The following is a 15,518-nucleotide window of genomic DNA, read 5'->3' on the forward strand; positions in this document are numbered from 1 at the left end:
GGCTGGTTGCGTTCTTCGTTGCTCAGCTCAGGAGGATGCATGCAGCTAGATGCCACGTGAGGAGGGTGGGCAGTACATGCGAGATATTTTGCCCTGTTGGTCCGTGCGGCTGCTTCTTTTGTTCGTTCCCGTGGTCCTTCCCGTTAGCTTTTGCCGGCCTCGCGGACACGTTTCAACGAACATGAGATGAGGGCAGCAGCGGATCTAACTGTGAGGCGATTACTATGACGTAATTGCACGGTGATCTTATTGCTGACAGCGCAAGGTCCATTAAAAAATTGATCCACGTATGAGCAGTCACGTTGCATTTACAACAGAGGATCTCTTTTCATCGAACCGGTACCCCAGATGCAACTGGAAGCACTCAAAGCCCCTCTTCATTTTTTTCTGGCATGGAAAAGAAAGAAGAAGAAAAGATGGGAAACAAGACGAGAGATAATCCTTTATTTGGTCGATCTTGAACTACCACTAGAAGAAGGCTAGAGGAAGCTTTTAGTTTGTCCCCAGGGGCTGGGAGGCAGTTAAGGAGGTGATTGGTTGTCGATACTTAGAGATCTCGGCTTAGCGAATGCGTATAATCTCAGTAAAAAGCGTGTTTAGTTGTCCGTATATACTGTTTCAGTCTGATCTGATGGATGTAAATGTACGCCCGCAGGTTGGTCTAAGAGAAGTTTGATTCGAGCTTTCCTCCGCAGCCTGGCTCAGCGGATGCAGGCTGTCGTATCAGCTCATGCAAACAGACCCACTTTTCAGTGTCATAAAATCACCTTAATACGAGCAACCAATCATAATATTAGCTCTTACATCCGCTCATGTGACCTTAGATTCAGTTAATCAAATAGAAACTCAGCTTAGCCTATTCAGACAGATACAACTAACCAAATATTTTTCTTTTTAACAAATATGACTCTACTCAATCTACTTTCACTTAACCTATGTATACGGTTCATATGGATAACAATACATACGGGTAATAATCACATCCTAACATGATGGAGCGGGACGAACTGATGCGCTATTTTGCAGTGTGTTTTGTACACCGAAACACATTCCTCCGTGAAATCAGGGAGGGGTACTCGTCGATGGAATCAATGGGAATGCCCATGGCCCCTCACGTCCGATCATCCCCGTTTCATTCCCTTTCCCGCCCCAATTCAAAAATAGACTATATATGCATCGTATATTTAAAAAATAATATGTCGTCATATTTACAAATTTAGCATGCGTATTAGGTACCTTATTTACCGAAAATATGATTTCGGCACCTAAAATATTGAATACGATACTATGCACCATATTCGACATCTCAGATACTGAAAATGAACTATATTCGACACCTGAGATACCAAATACGCTACATAGTACTGTATTCGACACCTCAGATACTAAATACGCACGCGGAATGAACGGAGGCCATGCACGGAAGAAAGCTAGAAGCAAGCTAGTACGTGTTTTTATCTTTTTTATTTAATTCTCAATTTTATTTGGAGTACACAAGTAGTCTAAAAATTATAAAAGTTTTTATAAGCAAACTAGAGTTCACTAGCAACCTGTTTTAATTACTTTGATCTAAAAAGCATGAGTTAATATTTAATTAAAATTCTCTAAATAAGCCTACTTTTATAAATTCTAGCAATTTTTAATTCCTTAAATAAAATTCCAAAAATTTAGAAAATTCATTAATATTCTTATCATATGATTTACTAATTTATAAAAATGTTTTCAACCCTAGGTTATTGAGTGAAAAAGTAAGTTCCTTGTAATGTTCTATTTATATGCATTTTTATCATTTCATGTGATATTCTTTTTTTAATTTAATTTGAATAAAAATAAATTCAAACACGCACAAAACCTACAATCAAGTGGTAAGTTAAAAATAATCATCATAAACAACTCAGTTATTAATAGCGCAATAACTGAGCTTCTTGCCATGCATCTATTAAACCTTCCATTTTATATTATGCACTTATTTTGTGTATGCAATGATGATGCTGAGTTGGATATGATGATTTTTCGGTGAACTTACCACTTGATTGTAGGTTTTGTGCATGTTTGAATTTATTTTTATTCAAATTGAATTAAAAAGAGAATATCATATGAAATGATAAAAATACTTATAAATTGAGCATTACAAATGAACTTATTTTTTCACCAAATAAACTAGGGTTAGAAATATTTTTATAAATTAGTACATCACATGAGAAGAATATTAGTGATTTTTTTCTAAATTATTGAGAATTTATTTGAGACATTAAAATTGCTAGAATTTATAAAAGTATGCTTATTTAGAAAATTTTAATTAAATATTGGCTTAGGCTTTTTAGATCAAATCAATTAAAACAAGTTGCTAGTGTACTCTTGCTTATAAAAATATTTAGAACTTTTAGACTATTTTTATACTCTAAATAAAATTGAGAATTAAATAAAAAATATATAAACACACATGTACTAGCTTGCTTCCAGCTTCCTTCCGTGCGTGGCCTCCATAGGTTCCGCTACTGTCCGTGTATAATACCGTATTCGACACCTCAGATGTCAAATTATGTTTTCGGTAAATAAGTTCTGAATATATATATTAAATTTATAAATATGATAATATATTATTTATTTTTATAATATACGGTGTATATATTGTCTATTTTTAAATTTTGACCCCCGTCGGCGTGATGAGCAGGCCCCCACGACGCCGCCGTCCGTCGTCTCTGTTCGATCTGGTGATGGCGGGCCCTCTCTTCCTTGACGCAGGATCTCCGCAGGTTTTGGCAGATCCTCAGGGGCTGTTTCAAAGAAAAGTGCATGAAGCTGATGGCTGATGGGGGCCAAAGTTGGCCGCTGGATGGAGATCAATCGGAGAGCAGACAACGTACGCTTTCCATCAGATCTGTGCCTGCAAAATCAATGGCGTCTGATCCGGAGAGAATAAAGACTGACACCTCCCGTCGGTCACGGTTCCAACGGCGACCAAGCTATTGTTAATACTCGGATTCGAAGACGTTTTACTGGTACAATCCGAAAAAAAAAATCTTTGCAATACCGCTTCCAGATCAGGTGAATAGGTGAGGTCATCCAAACGATATTACACGAGTATCTATATAAGTTATGGCTATTAGTATTTCTTCCTTTGTATGGTTTTAGGATTTGGATATGCGCTTGTTTGTATATAGTAATATGATTCTCACATATTTTTATGAAATAAATCTTCTATCGAATCAGACATTGAAAGATTGACTTTTTCTGCATTGAATCAATAGTTGTTGAACTGTACAAAAGAAAAATGGACCGATGATCTACCATGATAGGAAGAGGAAAAAAAATACTCGCCCCTTTCTTTTTCGTTTGTGTGCGACTGATTAGACAATGGGAGCAGCAATATATAGGTACTTTTATTAAAATATACTCCAAATTTATGTGGATTCAATTTTGCCATCGCCAGTTTAGGCAAGAATTCTCTGAATAGCACCCGTATGTCTGAATTGGCTATCCCTCCTTTCTTTTCAATCGCTTGCTTCATCTATTGTTGCTGTGCTGGTCACCAATTATTGTCAACATTTTCTTTTACTTATTTCAAGCATGATGGTGGTAAAAGTGATGATGAAAGTATTCGCCAAGGAACTTCCATCATTCATGGATACTGGTAATTTTGCCTTTTATCTTATGTGTATGACTGATTGATATGGTGGGTGAAGCATCATCCATTAGATTTTTGTTGGATATCACTTCAACTTTTCAAAATTCCTGAATGGTGCAAATCTGATTGGCCAAGTAAGTCACTCATAAACTAGGTATACAAAAATTTATCAATAAAATTGTTAATATTGTTTCCTCATAAAGATCAGACCAATTTTCCAACGGAAAGACCAGCCAAACAGAAAAAGGAGAGGCAAATATAGATGAGCTCCTTAGTAGTTGCTATGACAACTTGGAATGCATTCATGTTTAACTTTTTTATTCATTTCTGAAAGCAGAATACACGCAAAGCTGCTCTTGAGATTAGTCCGGATAAATAGTATAGAATATTAGCATGTGTAAATTGCAAGAAAAATGTATCATTGATTCTTTAGGATCAAAACGGGACATTAAAGCATGATTGGCTCTGACAACTAGATTATTTCAGTACATAATGTGGTTTTAACATATAGATAAGCTTAGCAGTTGCTAAGACAACTTGGAAGACTTCAGAAATTTTATCCACAACAATTATAGAATTTAAAATTGCAGGGGAGTACAATCAAAGTTCAAAAGGGGAAGCCTTTGATAAGTCTTAGAAAGTGTAGAGAAGAGAAAGAGGGATAGAGGGAGACAGCAGGTGGGGAGTTGGGGGCGAGATGGGAGGAAGAAGCTTCTAGAATGGTTTGGCTAGGATTGGTTGATGATGTCATTGGTTGGTTGTTGTCCTCTTGGCAAAAAAAAAAAAAACCCATGAGCTGTTGGTAGGAATAGCTAATGACGATCAAATGTCCGTAATTAAGGAAATATAAAAAAAGATGAAAATGGTAATTTGATTATTTGCTATATTTTTCTGACGGGCCATATGATTTCCCTAGTGGGCACACCCCTCTTTCTCTAACTAGAGAGCTGATAGCAAACAACCAAGTTTGTGAGATTATGAGTGCAAATAGTTTATTTTATGGAGTTGCTAGAAAGCAATTGGTCCTATAACTATAGAGGTTAATCCTTTAGACCTATAGTAGGTACAATTAGGCAACTTTTAAAATTATGGAATAAATATTTAGAATATATCAGGTGACAGACAACCAAGGATAGTGATAATAATGATTCCATTCCAGGTCTGATGATGATTGTGATAAAGATGACGGTTCTCTATTTGATGACCCTTTTCTAGAGGAAGGATTTGGAAACTTAACATATAGGGGGTTGATTGATCTTAAAAGAGAATTCATCAAGCATTTAGAGGATGAATCAAATAAACCAAAGATAAAAGAAAAGAAAATGTCAAAAGAAGAAAAACTGAAGTTTCATAATGATTGTATGGAACAATACATGGAGTTTGCTCTAAAGAAGTACAACTGTGAACAATACATGGAAATTGATCTTTAGACTAGAAAGCTGCTCAAAAGCATCTAGCATCATATTTTTGACTTTTTCTAGATCATGTTTAGATCACGTTTCAAGAAGAGAATTGTGTCATGGGTGTAATGGAGAATTTCTATGCGTAGCTTTTGAAACAAAACATGCTTTAGTAGATCTGTTCCCTCCATTGGCTTCGGAATCGCGATGTGGCGAGTATTTTGCCTATTCTTCTGGACTGGAATGTAATAAAGAATTTAAGTTTGATTCTTTTTTGCGACTAATTTTTCCATACTTAGTAACTAGTGACTGATAACGTATTAAGTGGAAAAGTGTTTAGAGACAGAGAGATTAGAGAGAATAATTCTTGTATTCCATTGATGGTGATGTTTACATTAAATATAGAGTGAAGGGGTGGCAAAAGCACATGTTGGGAGCCGGTTGCCCCCAACGGGTGTCCCCTCATTTGTAATTGTTAATTACTTTGAAAGAACTGTTGATGATAATTATATGACTAATTGATCACATGCTCATGAAGCTAAGGACGTCTGTTTGTAATACAAATCACGATGGCTGCTCCCTCTCTACCAACCACTAAATTACGATAGATGGACAACCTCTTCACCACCCCATCATGATCATCTTCCTTAGGTTATCCCTAACCCAAGCTCTAAGGTTGCCCACCCATTAGAATTCACAGTAAGCCACCAATTGACGGGTTGGGGATACAAAATCTTGTGAGTTTCACGTGATAATTGGTAATATTTCTTTAAGTTGATCCGATGTTTTTATACCTTTGCACTAATTTTCAATGGCTAATGTATTTTAAAAACAAATAGATGAGTTGATAGAATCACATAAGGGAGCCATTAACAAAAGTTCTAAGAGTAATACGGGCAGTTCAAGGAAACTAGATGAGTTGGCGATAATCGTAGAAGAAATTATTTAAGATGATCTTAAAAAATGTTTAAGGTGAGCGTTATTTTTTTATACTTTAAGTGTTAATTAAAAATAATTTTTTAATCCATCAAATATTATCTTTATAATTTATATATTAGTTATTTTTTGATATTTCAATTCAAAAAGCTCTTGTTTTTAGTTTTGCCTTAGACCATCAAAATATCGGAAACAGACCCTACTCTCCCTTAGCTTCTTCTAAGCTAGAATCCTCTTAAACTTGAATCCCATAAACGCCTCTTCTCTAACTCTGGTCAGAGGTGAATGTCGCCTGATCATAACTTCTATATTTTAAGCATATGAAATTTAGGAGGTAAGGAAAAAAATTCCTACAAGGTGCCGGGCAAACAATACACAGCGTCAGGGAAGTATCATTTTTATTCATGACCCCCGGCACCACCACTCTGGTCTCCGTCAGGCGCGGCCGCCGGCGCCGGAGTCGCGCGCGCACGGCGTGATGCAGTAGCAGTAAAAAGCTTTGCGGCATTTGCCGCCGGAGTAGCCCTTGCCTTCCTTCATGCACGCGTCGGCGCAGGGCCCCGATTTGAAGCACCACCCCAAGTACGTGGTGCTCCTTGTGAAGCACTCGCCCGCCTGAACCGGATCCATCTCTGCACGTACACGTGTGGACAAGCACAGCCGCGTTAGCCAGATCATCAAACGACTGCGACTTCTTTTTCTTAAAACGAAGAAGAAAAAGGATGCAACAGGAGGACTTCTGAGCTCATGCATTCACGTACCGGCGGCCATGACGAGCACGAGGAGGACGATGACGGCTGCAGAGAGCTTCTTCCGTGATGGCTCCATTGATCGATTTCTTCTGCGTCGAAGAAGAATGAACGGAGAGTAGACGAGTGAAATGCCTTGGGTGCTTGATGATGGCAGTATTATATATCACATGTGGAAGAGGAGAAACTAAAATGAAATGAAACACTCCAAATTTTCGCAGGGATGCTTTAATTGTTGGAGATAGAGTCCAGCAGGTACACGGCTGGTGCTAATATTAGCTAATTACTGCAATAATTCTAATATTAATTACTGCTGTACAGGTAAGACATTGAATACATTTTTACCATTGTGTTCGGTGTTTTGTTGCCAAAACTAATTAAACTGTTAACCTCGGGGGTACTATTAATTGCATTAAAATGGAAACCATTATGTGGAATAGCATACACGATCTTCCTTTTTCATGTAAAACCAGAATAATACTCTCTTAGTATCAAAATAGATAACGTTTTAAATTTGTTCACAAGTATTAAGGTGAAATATAAAATGAGGATTTTATCGTCTTTTAATATCATTCAGTGTACAGTTGGCCTATGAGTAATAATGAAACAACATGTCTGCCCATTTACTTAATTGAGAGGTAAGATTGGAAAATTCGACTAAAGTTATCTCAAAATTGTAAAACATCATCTATTTTAAATATTGTAGAAGAGGCAAAATAGATGGAGACGGAGATAGTATATTCTAAGATGTACTTACCAAGATCCACATCATAATAATTGGATTGATTTGTGAGGGTTGAGTGGGATACGGGCCACAACTTAATTGGGCCAAAAAAACAGCCCATTTAGCGGTGCACCTCTTCGGCCCAAAGCATGGTGTCCGTCCCCACGCACGCAGTCATGTCTATTCCTCGTCCTATTTGACATGCATTGTCGTCAATTATATACAGCGGTGCAAGAAATTTAAGACTCATGGAACATAATTCCTGTTGCCATCTCTGAACATTTGCATCCGTAGTCTTATGCAACGCCTACAGAGCAAAATGTATGTATGTACGTACATACATAGGCCTGTCACAACAAGTCCTGTAGCATGTTGTGAATACGAAAATTCCACTCGTCCTTGCAGATACATGTCTTATCAGAACTGTTTGTCTATGTTAAAATTCGTATTAAAGGTATAGATAAAAAAAATCATAAGATAGGTAAAAGAATCAATACATAAATATGTATTAGATGAGAGATAGATAACCGAGATATGCCGTATCTCCCGTGTAGCATACAGAATCGCAGAGCATGCGATGTGTGATGATGAGAAACTGGTGCTGTACCGGGTCTAACCTGTGCGAGGAGTGGGGACACGATTCGATCAGGAACTCAACACATACATACTAGCGAAAGCGTCTCCCTTGCAGCACAGTACTATTTTTCGGACTCCGGCAAGAGCATCGCTGCTGCGACTGCGACACACTGTGTTCGCTGATGTCTTCGGTCAGCCACAAGTGCTACAAATCCACGGTTACTCTTGTGCCATGCAGAGGTCGATCGATATGCACTTTGATACCCAAGTTGGAAACTTCAATCTTTTCAAACTCGACATAGGCGCCTACTGAACGGTACCTGGAGTGGTGTCTGCAAAATTCTGCACAGAGCCAGGCATGCAGAACGAATTCTTACGAGCAGGAGCAGCCAACCGTCTGGAGAAGATGTAGTCATTGCTTCCCCCGTCACGCGCGCGTTCTCGTCGAGTTGGCTTCGTTGGAAACCAGGCACTTACTCTCTCACAAACTCTGCTGTTCAGGCGCTCGGCTGAAGCACCTGACGGAATTCAACCAATTGCCAAAACGCAACAGTAACTGAATGTGTCTGACAGAGGTTGGTTTTTGTGCTGATGAAGTCGCAGCGTTTTCTCGTGCTCCTCTTGCCATTTATTGCGATCAAACTAACAGAAAGATGCGCCATGATCCCGATTCCAACGTGCCATCCCACGGACTCGCGGTCATGGCGATGAACTAGCTGCACGTGCACACAATCCGCGCAACCGCCTAACTGAATAACCAACTACAACCGAGAAATCAATTAGAGAAATGCCTTAGTTCTCACTAGAAACATAGCACGCCGTTGGCGCGCGATATTGACCCGTCGCCGAATTCAAAGAGAATGCATATGATAGGCACAATATCAAATTTGGTACAAAGGTTTACAGTCAATTAGATTATCATGAGTGAGCTGATTTTTGGTAGGGAAATCTGATCGTAACTGTAAATGTTTTGTGCATGTTTTGTGCGTAAGCTTCAGTTGAGCAAAACAGCTTAATAGAAAGCATTGCTTAAAAATTGAATATTTAGATTAATAACTTAATGAGAAGCATTTAAATGTTTTTTGAAAGAAGTAGTTGCAATGATCAATGCTACATGTTAAGTGCAAAGCATGGGATGGCAGCAGCAGTGTGAAAATATTAATAAGATTGCCAATTGTTATTTGGAGTTTTCTTTTTACCAAAGTATCTCACATGCCAAAGAGAGAGTAATGGGATGTATGGCTGATTTTAAGTTTACAAGCATATTTCACCAAATAACAATGGCCTTGATTAATCTGTCAGGAACCCAAATTTAGGCCAATAACTTATTAGCTGTTTATTGAGGATGTAGCCTTTTAGGTTTCTCTCTGGTTTAGAACAGAAACTTACCAGTTTAAAGGCCAGCAATTTATTCTCATCTTCCAACATCTTATTCAGCAGTCAACCAAGAAAACAATGGATGAGGGAAAGAAATCAAGAATGTGAAACAGCCATATGTTCAAACATAATTTATAATACAAAATCACATGGTTAGATTAAGCTCATACGCTTCTCATGTGCCTTTCCCAATATTCCATCTGCCTCAACAAAACAGACTAATGCCATATCAAAACAACAGGATCTTTGATTGAATAGATTTGTTACCATTTTTTCGTTCAGGTTCGTCAGCCCATTATCAGGTGCCTAATCAATCATGACCAGGTCTTTGGGTTGCAGCGAGTTTAGATCATCACCTTTCAGGTGCATGTACCATCAAGACAGGAGATCGCATTCCCCATAAGTATCAACCTGAAATGAAGAGAGAAACTCCCCAAAAAGTGGCATAGCATCGTATCTTTCGCACTGTAACATGATTTATATCCTGATCCTAGTGTACAGCTTTGCTAATGAAGCTAGATGAAGTATAAGATTAGCAAATCGACCAATTGTAGCAAGTAAATATCTTGCTGGTACCTTGATTTTGCAATCTAACAAAAGGCACTGACTAATCCGAAGCAAAATAAAGTAGCAGCGCTTTCAAGTATCACATACTGACCTGTTAACTAAAAAGATGTATTTGATGTTAATTGTGAGGCCATTTTTTTAGGCTCCAGCAGATTGCATGTATATCCTAAATACAAAGAGCCTAGCAGTTTTTAATAGTCATTCAAAAAGACTCATGGCAATGGTGATGAGGGTGAACAATGCTGACGCTCCAAACTCTCTCTTCCTCAGCTTAGTGTCCCGATTGATTCTACCTATACAGAATTAAAACAAATATATCATTGCTGTCAGATGTAATTCACAATGTATCTAATCAATGAGATGCTATGCAGTCATTAGGATACAATATCCAATCCTCTAACGAAGCAGTGAAAAGGGTATGTGAATAACTAAAAATATTGAAAGAGGAACTGTCTTGTCCTCGGCATTCTCACCAGCTAAGATGACCTCAATCTTCATCCACATTCAGCTCTTTGCTCTTCGCAAATATATCTTCATTTTTCTCCGTGGTGCAAAATATATGTGTTGAAAAAGAAAAGGTGGGTTAAATGGCAGAAATTTTTATGTGCATGTTAAATAGCAATACTGAAGAACTTTTGAACACATAACTGTACCTAAATATGGCAGAGGTAATATACCTAATACTAAAAAACAAACTATGAAACTGGCCTCAGAAGCATATGACATTAGGCACCCTTTTCAAACTGTCTTAGCAAACTGTCTTGGCAAATTACATCATTAGGAACCCTTTTCAATACCGAAATCATGACTAATCATCATATGAGGAAAACAGTGGCAGATAATGAGGTACCTGTCAGCTTACTGATTTAGTTGCCATGGGGCTCCTGGAAACATGAAAGGTGGAATTCTTGCATACAACTTGTCGGTTCAGGAATTAATGTATTCGTAAAGGACTATTCAGACTGCAATTCTTATTGGTGATCATGCAAGTTAGCGATTAAAAGATCATTAGGAACCCTTTTCAATACCGAAATCATGACTAACCATCATATGAGGAAAACAGTGGCAGATAATGAGGTACCTGTCAGCTTACTGATTTAGTTGCCATGGGGCTCCTGGAAACATGAAAGGTGGAATTCTTGCATACAACTTGTCGGTTCAGGAATTAATGTATTCGTAAAGGACTATTCAGACTGCAATTCTTATTGGTGATCATGCAAGTTAGCGATTAAAAGATATTGATCAGTAGCGAGAATGAGAAATTGTGAACCGGATTAACTTTACCAATTAAGGCAGATTAAGTGATTCGTTCATCAGCTATGATGGAATTTTGATGGCAGATCATTCATGTGAATGCTTCAGTGAAGGCAGATCGTGGTTTCTTTAATTAACATTTTTGTTTGCACTAACTTAATTGCGCTCCATAATTAGTAAAAAAGCAGAAAGTTCAATTCATACACACATGCAGTGCTAAGGGAGCCTTTGTAGGAGCTACAAAATTTTGACAGTGGGCACACAGGTACGTGGTTAGCACTTTTTTTTTTTGGAAAATATTGGAACACTGCGAAGCAAAATAGACAAATGAAATTGCTCTAAGTCTACATGCCATCATCGAGCTAGCTTTAAATATATTATTATGCCTAGATCAAGTCATAGCAGCTGTTCTTTAAAGTCAACATGCACACCTTACTCTCAGACACATTATCACAGATTTACAGTGAAGAGGGTCAAATTGAAGTTGACATTTGTTATTATGAAGCATGATAGTAAGATGAGGAATTTACTCTCAGATGTACATTATCGATTTAATTTTGAGGACATCATCTGAAAATGTATAATTGATTATCAGTCATCACATAATAATGCACGATTGCATCTCCATTCATATGATTTAGCAGGCATATATTACCATCAGTGCCTGTCATCGCAGCACAACATTGAGAGCAATCACGAGAGCGGAGGGAAAGAGAGAAGTAATACCTGAAGAAGCAGCCTACAACGGAGTTGCGGAGGCCGTGCCACCGTCATCTCATGGTGACGACCAGTGAGGATGGAAGAAGGTAGCCGCCGGCACGCGAAGGCCAAAATCCTGCTGCATCAGTGCGAGCAAGGAGACCCAGGGTAGGGCCACGGAGAAACACGTCCAGGTCTCAAATCAAGCAACGAGACTGCCGGGAAAGCGCGATTGGAGATGCCGAAGACCCACCTCGACCACCAATAGTTGCAAACGACTGGTGAGCGGCGTCGACTGCGAGGCCACATGCGGCGGCTCCATGGGGGTGACGAAGATGCTGACCATAGGGCCGGTGACCGGCGGTTCGGCCGGCGCCGAGTCGCTACCGCACCAATCGCAGCCAGATACTGAGAGGAGAAGAGAGAGGAAGGGGATTGGGACTGAGAAGTACTGAGAGAGGGAGGCCAGCATGTTGTGTCCCTCGTAGGTAGGGGCGGCGGGGGAAGCGGGCTGCCACGGGGAAGGGGGAGGGGGCGCGCGGGGAGGCACAGGCTGCTCTGGGGAGGTGTGGGGAGCCCGACGACCGCAACGGCCGTGATGGCGCCGACCTCCACACCGGCCTTCTTGTCGCCGTTCATCTCCTCGTGGCTCTTCGCCTCTCCGTTCCCGGCCTGCTCGCCATCGGCAGTGCCGCCGTTTGCGGCCTTTACCTCCTCGGCGGATGGAGCGGGCGCCAGGACTTGTGCTTTCTCCTTCTCCTTGTACTTGTCAGCGTCAGCTTCCTTCTCAGCCATGGGCTCGGGCTCGGGAGAAGTCGAATGCAGGTGGGTTTGTGGGACCTGGGACGGCGCCTGTGCAGGTTACGAGGCAGGAGGGAAGAGCGCGGCGTCGTGGATGGCGTCGGCGGGTGCGGCGGCAGGGGAAGCGGAGGAGGAGGAGGCGACCGCCGCCGCCCTGCGGCGCAGCGAGGTGAGGAAGAGGAGGCGGGCAGTCCATACGGGAACCAGACCTTATCCGTTCGCGAGAGCCAGCACGGGAAGTATCTAGAGAGAGATAGAACGGGAGATCTATTTGGAAGATGACGTACAATCACAGTCATTAGTTAAAGATCAGACGGTAGAGGAAATTTGTGCTGACGTGGATATGTCGGGAGGCCGCGAATGCGACGCGGTTGGGACTAGTAAGAGATGTGACGATATATTGACAATACTTGATGTATCTTAAATTTGGTTAGCATGTATTTATAGATGTTTGTTCTTGTTCATATCTAATTTGAGTTGACGGTATTTGTAATTGACGAATTCTTCTCTATACGCAGAAAAATTACATATATCGAAAGTTCTGGTGTGAACATCGTATGTTCCAGTGTTTATCGAAAGTTCCGGTGTGGACAGTGTATACTTGCCAGACTATTTTTTTGGAGAGCAAGAAAGATCCGGTGAGTGTGGTGGCTATATCGGAAAGTATCACCAGAGCATTTTCAATGCTAAAGCAGAAATGAAAGCAAACACCGGATGGTCCGGTGATGTACTTTGAGAACACCGGAGTATTTTCTGCACGGAGGAGATTTTTGGCGCCAAGTCTGATTATGTACGTCGGATAGTCCAGTGCTATAATTGTGAACACCGGAGAAAGCACCAGACATTTTATTACAGAGAGGTTGCATGAGGGTGGTTCGATGGATTGGCACACACCGGACCTTTTCTTGTACAGAGCAATATTTTCCTGAAACAGATAATGTTACAGTCACCAGATGGTCCGGTATTCAGAAGCAGAATACACCGAAACATCTGGTATTCACGTTTTCTGCATAATGTGCTCTGAGTTGAAGTTTTTGATTTTAAGCTAACCTGGAAATGTTTTAGAGTGTGAAGAAATGTATTTTCTTGTTTCATAGTGTGCAGGTGATGGATGCAACTTGGCGGTCGACGACGGGTGATCGGAGCTAAGTGGGTGCTTGATGTCGGATGATCAAGGAGGGCCAGACGAAGTTAAGGGTGATCCTAGCTGTACATATGAAGGTCAAGCAAAGTATGAAACGAAGGATGAAGAGTGTGTTGACAAAGTTAAGTGAAGGGGATGCTAGTGCAAATGACAAGGCGGCTCGAGGGATCAGGAGCGAGAGAGACTTACCGGCGGTCAAGATCGCAAGATGGAGGACACGCGTCATCATCGGAGCGCTTGTTTCAGGTGGAAGTAAGTGACGGCTAGTCACGCTTTGGGAAGCATGCTAGGGTTTCGCAGTTTGTCCTCAAAACCGTGGAAGGACTAGAAGAGTATATAGCACCATCGTGAAGCTTGCGTCGAGGCGAAGCTAATTCGTAAAGGCGCCACTGCCGTCCGATGAACGGAGAAAAAAATGGACTAAAATGCTCTCAGTGACATGCAGAAGTATACAACAAGAGAGAGGTATTTTAGGAGAAAGATAGGAAATTTAGGGGTCAAGTTTTTTAACATATAAATAGCAGGGTAGGGCTATGAGAGATGAGGAACTAGCCATTTGAGCCCCTTGTGTCATCTATATGAGAGTATTACGTTAGGGTTTTAGTGAAGAGAAGGATGAGTGCTTAGCTTATGTATTAGGTGAGAGTTTTGGAAAAAAAAATTCTTTATAATTCATCTAAAATAGGGCTGACCTCTTTGAGTAATAAAATTTATTTTATTTCATATGCTTGAATTCTCCTCCTTCTAGTTTTACTCTCTTGGTTCTCTTGTCTTGTGTGCAAGTTTATCCCTTCTAGTTTTGATTTTCTTTTTTATTTTTGGCTGAAATTTCAACACCTTATGAGGTCATTCTTCTTATTGCTAGAGGCATAAAATTCACATACACACACTTATATGATGGGGTCTTAAATTTTCTTGCCTCTAGATAATCAACTTGGAGAGTTTCGTTGCTCGAAGTTCTTATTTTCTTGTTTCTTTGCTAGTTGTAATCTTTCGAGTGCTGAGACACATGGATTGATCTTAAATAGAACCTATGGTTCATATAACATCTGTGGTGTCGTGTTGCTCAATTTTTTCTTGTTAAAACTTCTCTTGATTTTTTACTTCAACTTGAGTTTTGAGGTGCGTTGGGTGATCCAAATAGGAGAAGGACATCGATTTCACAAGAAATTTGTTGATGTGCCTATTCACCCCCCTCTAGTCATCAATCTCATTTCTATAATTGGTATCAGAGCCGGTTTGATCACTTATTGACCTTAATCGACTTTGTTATCCGTAGGCAACATGGAGAGAAGTGGGAAGATTATGTTGTTTGATAGTCGTGATTTTTCGTACTGGAAGGTGCGTATGAAGGCTTATCTTCTAAGTCAAGAAAGTGCAATATGGAAAGTAGTTGATTCCAATCACTAGATCCCTGTTGCTTGCACGACTCAAGTTTAAATCGAACAGTGTGAGGCGAACAACAAGGCCATAAATATTTTATTCACTAGGCTGAGTCGGAATGAGTTTGATAGAGTCTAGTACCTTTGTACTACTCGAGAGATCTGAATAATCTGAGTGTCTTTCATCAATAAACTAATCAGATTAAGGCCAGATGTCAAAGCACATACAACTAAGAATACCAAATGTTTATGCAAGGCCCCAGAGAGTCTTTGGATGCGAT

At 40.1% G+C, this 15,518-nt stretch overlaps 1 long non-coding RNA gene across 2 annotated transcripts; it reads right to left on the reverse strand.

Annotated features, from left to right (window-relative positions):
• Positions 1-8,044: 8,044 nt before the first annotated feature.
• LOC133903897 (uncharacterized) lies at positions 8,045-13,039 on the reverse strand. Of its 2 annotated transcripts, XR_009907380.1 has the most exons (3): positions 10,431-12,943; positions 9,403-10,250; positions 8,045-8,774 (listed from the first exon to the last, which is right to left on the reverse strand). It is a non-coding gene; the product is annotated as an uncharacterized LOC133903897 (long non-coding RNA). The 2 variants fall into 2 exon arrangements; XR_009907379.1 differs by lacking the exon at positions 8,045-8,774 and having other exon boundaries at positions 9,808-10,250; positions 10,431-13,039.
• Positions 13,040-15,518: the final 2,479 nt, after the last annotated feature.

The sequence above is a fragment of the Phragmites australis genome, chromosome 21, assembly GCF_958298935.1.
Source record: "Phragmites australis chromosome 21, lpPhrAust1.1, whole genome shotgun sequence".
Lineage (NCBI taxonomy): Eukaryota > Viridiplantae > Streptophyta > Magnoliopsida > Poales > Poaceae > Phragmites > Phragmites australis.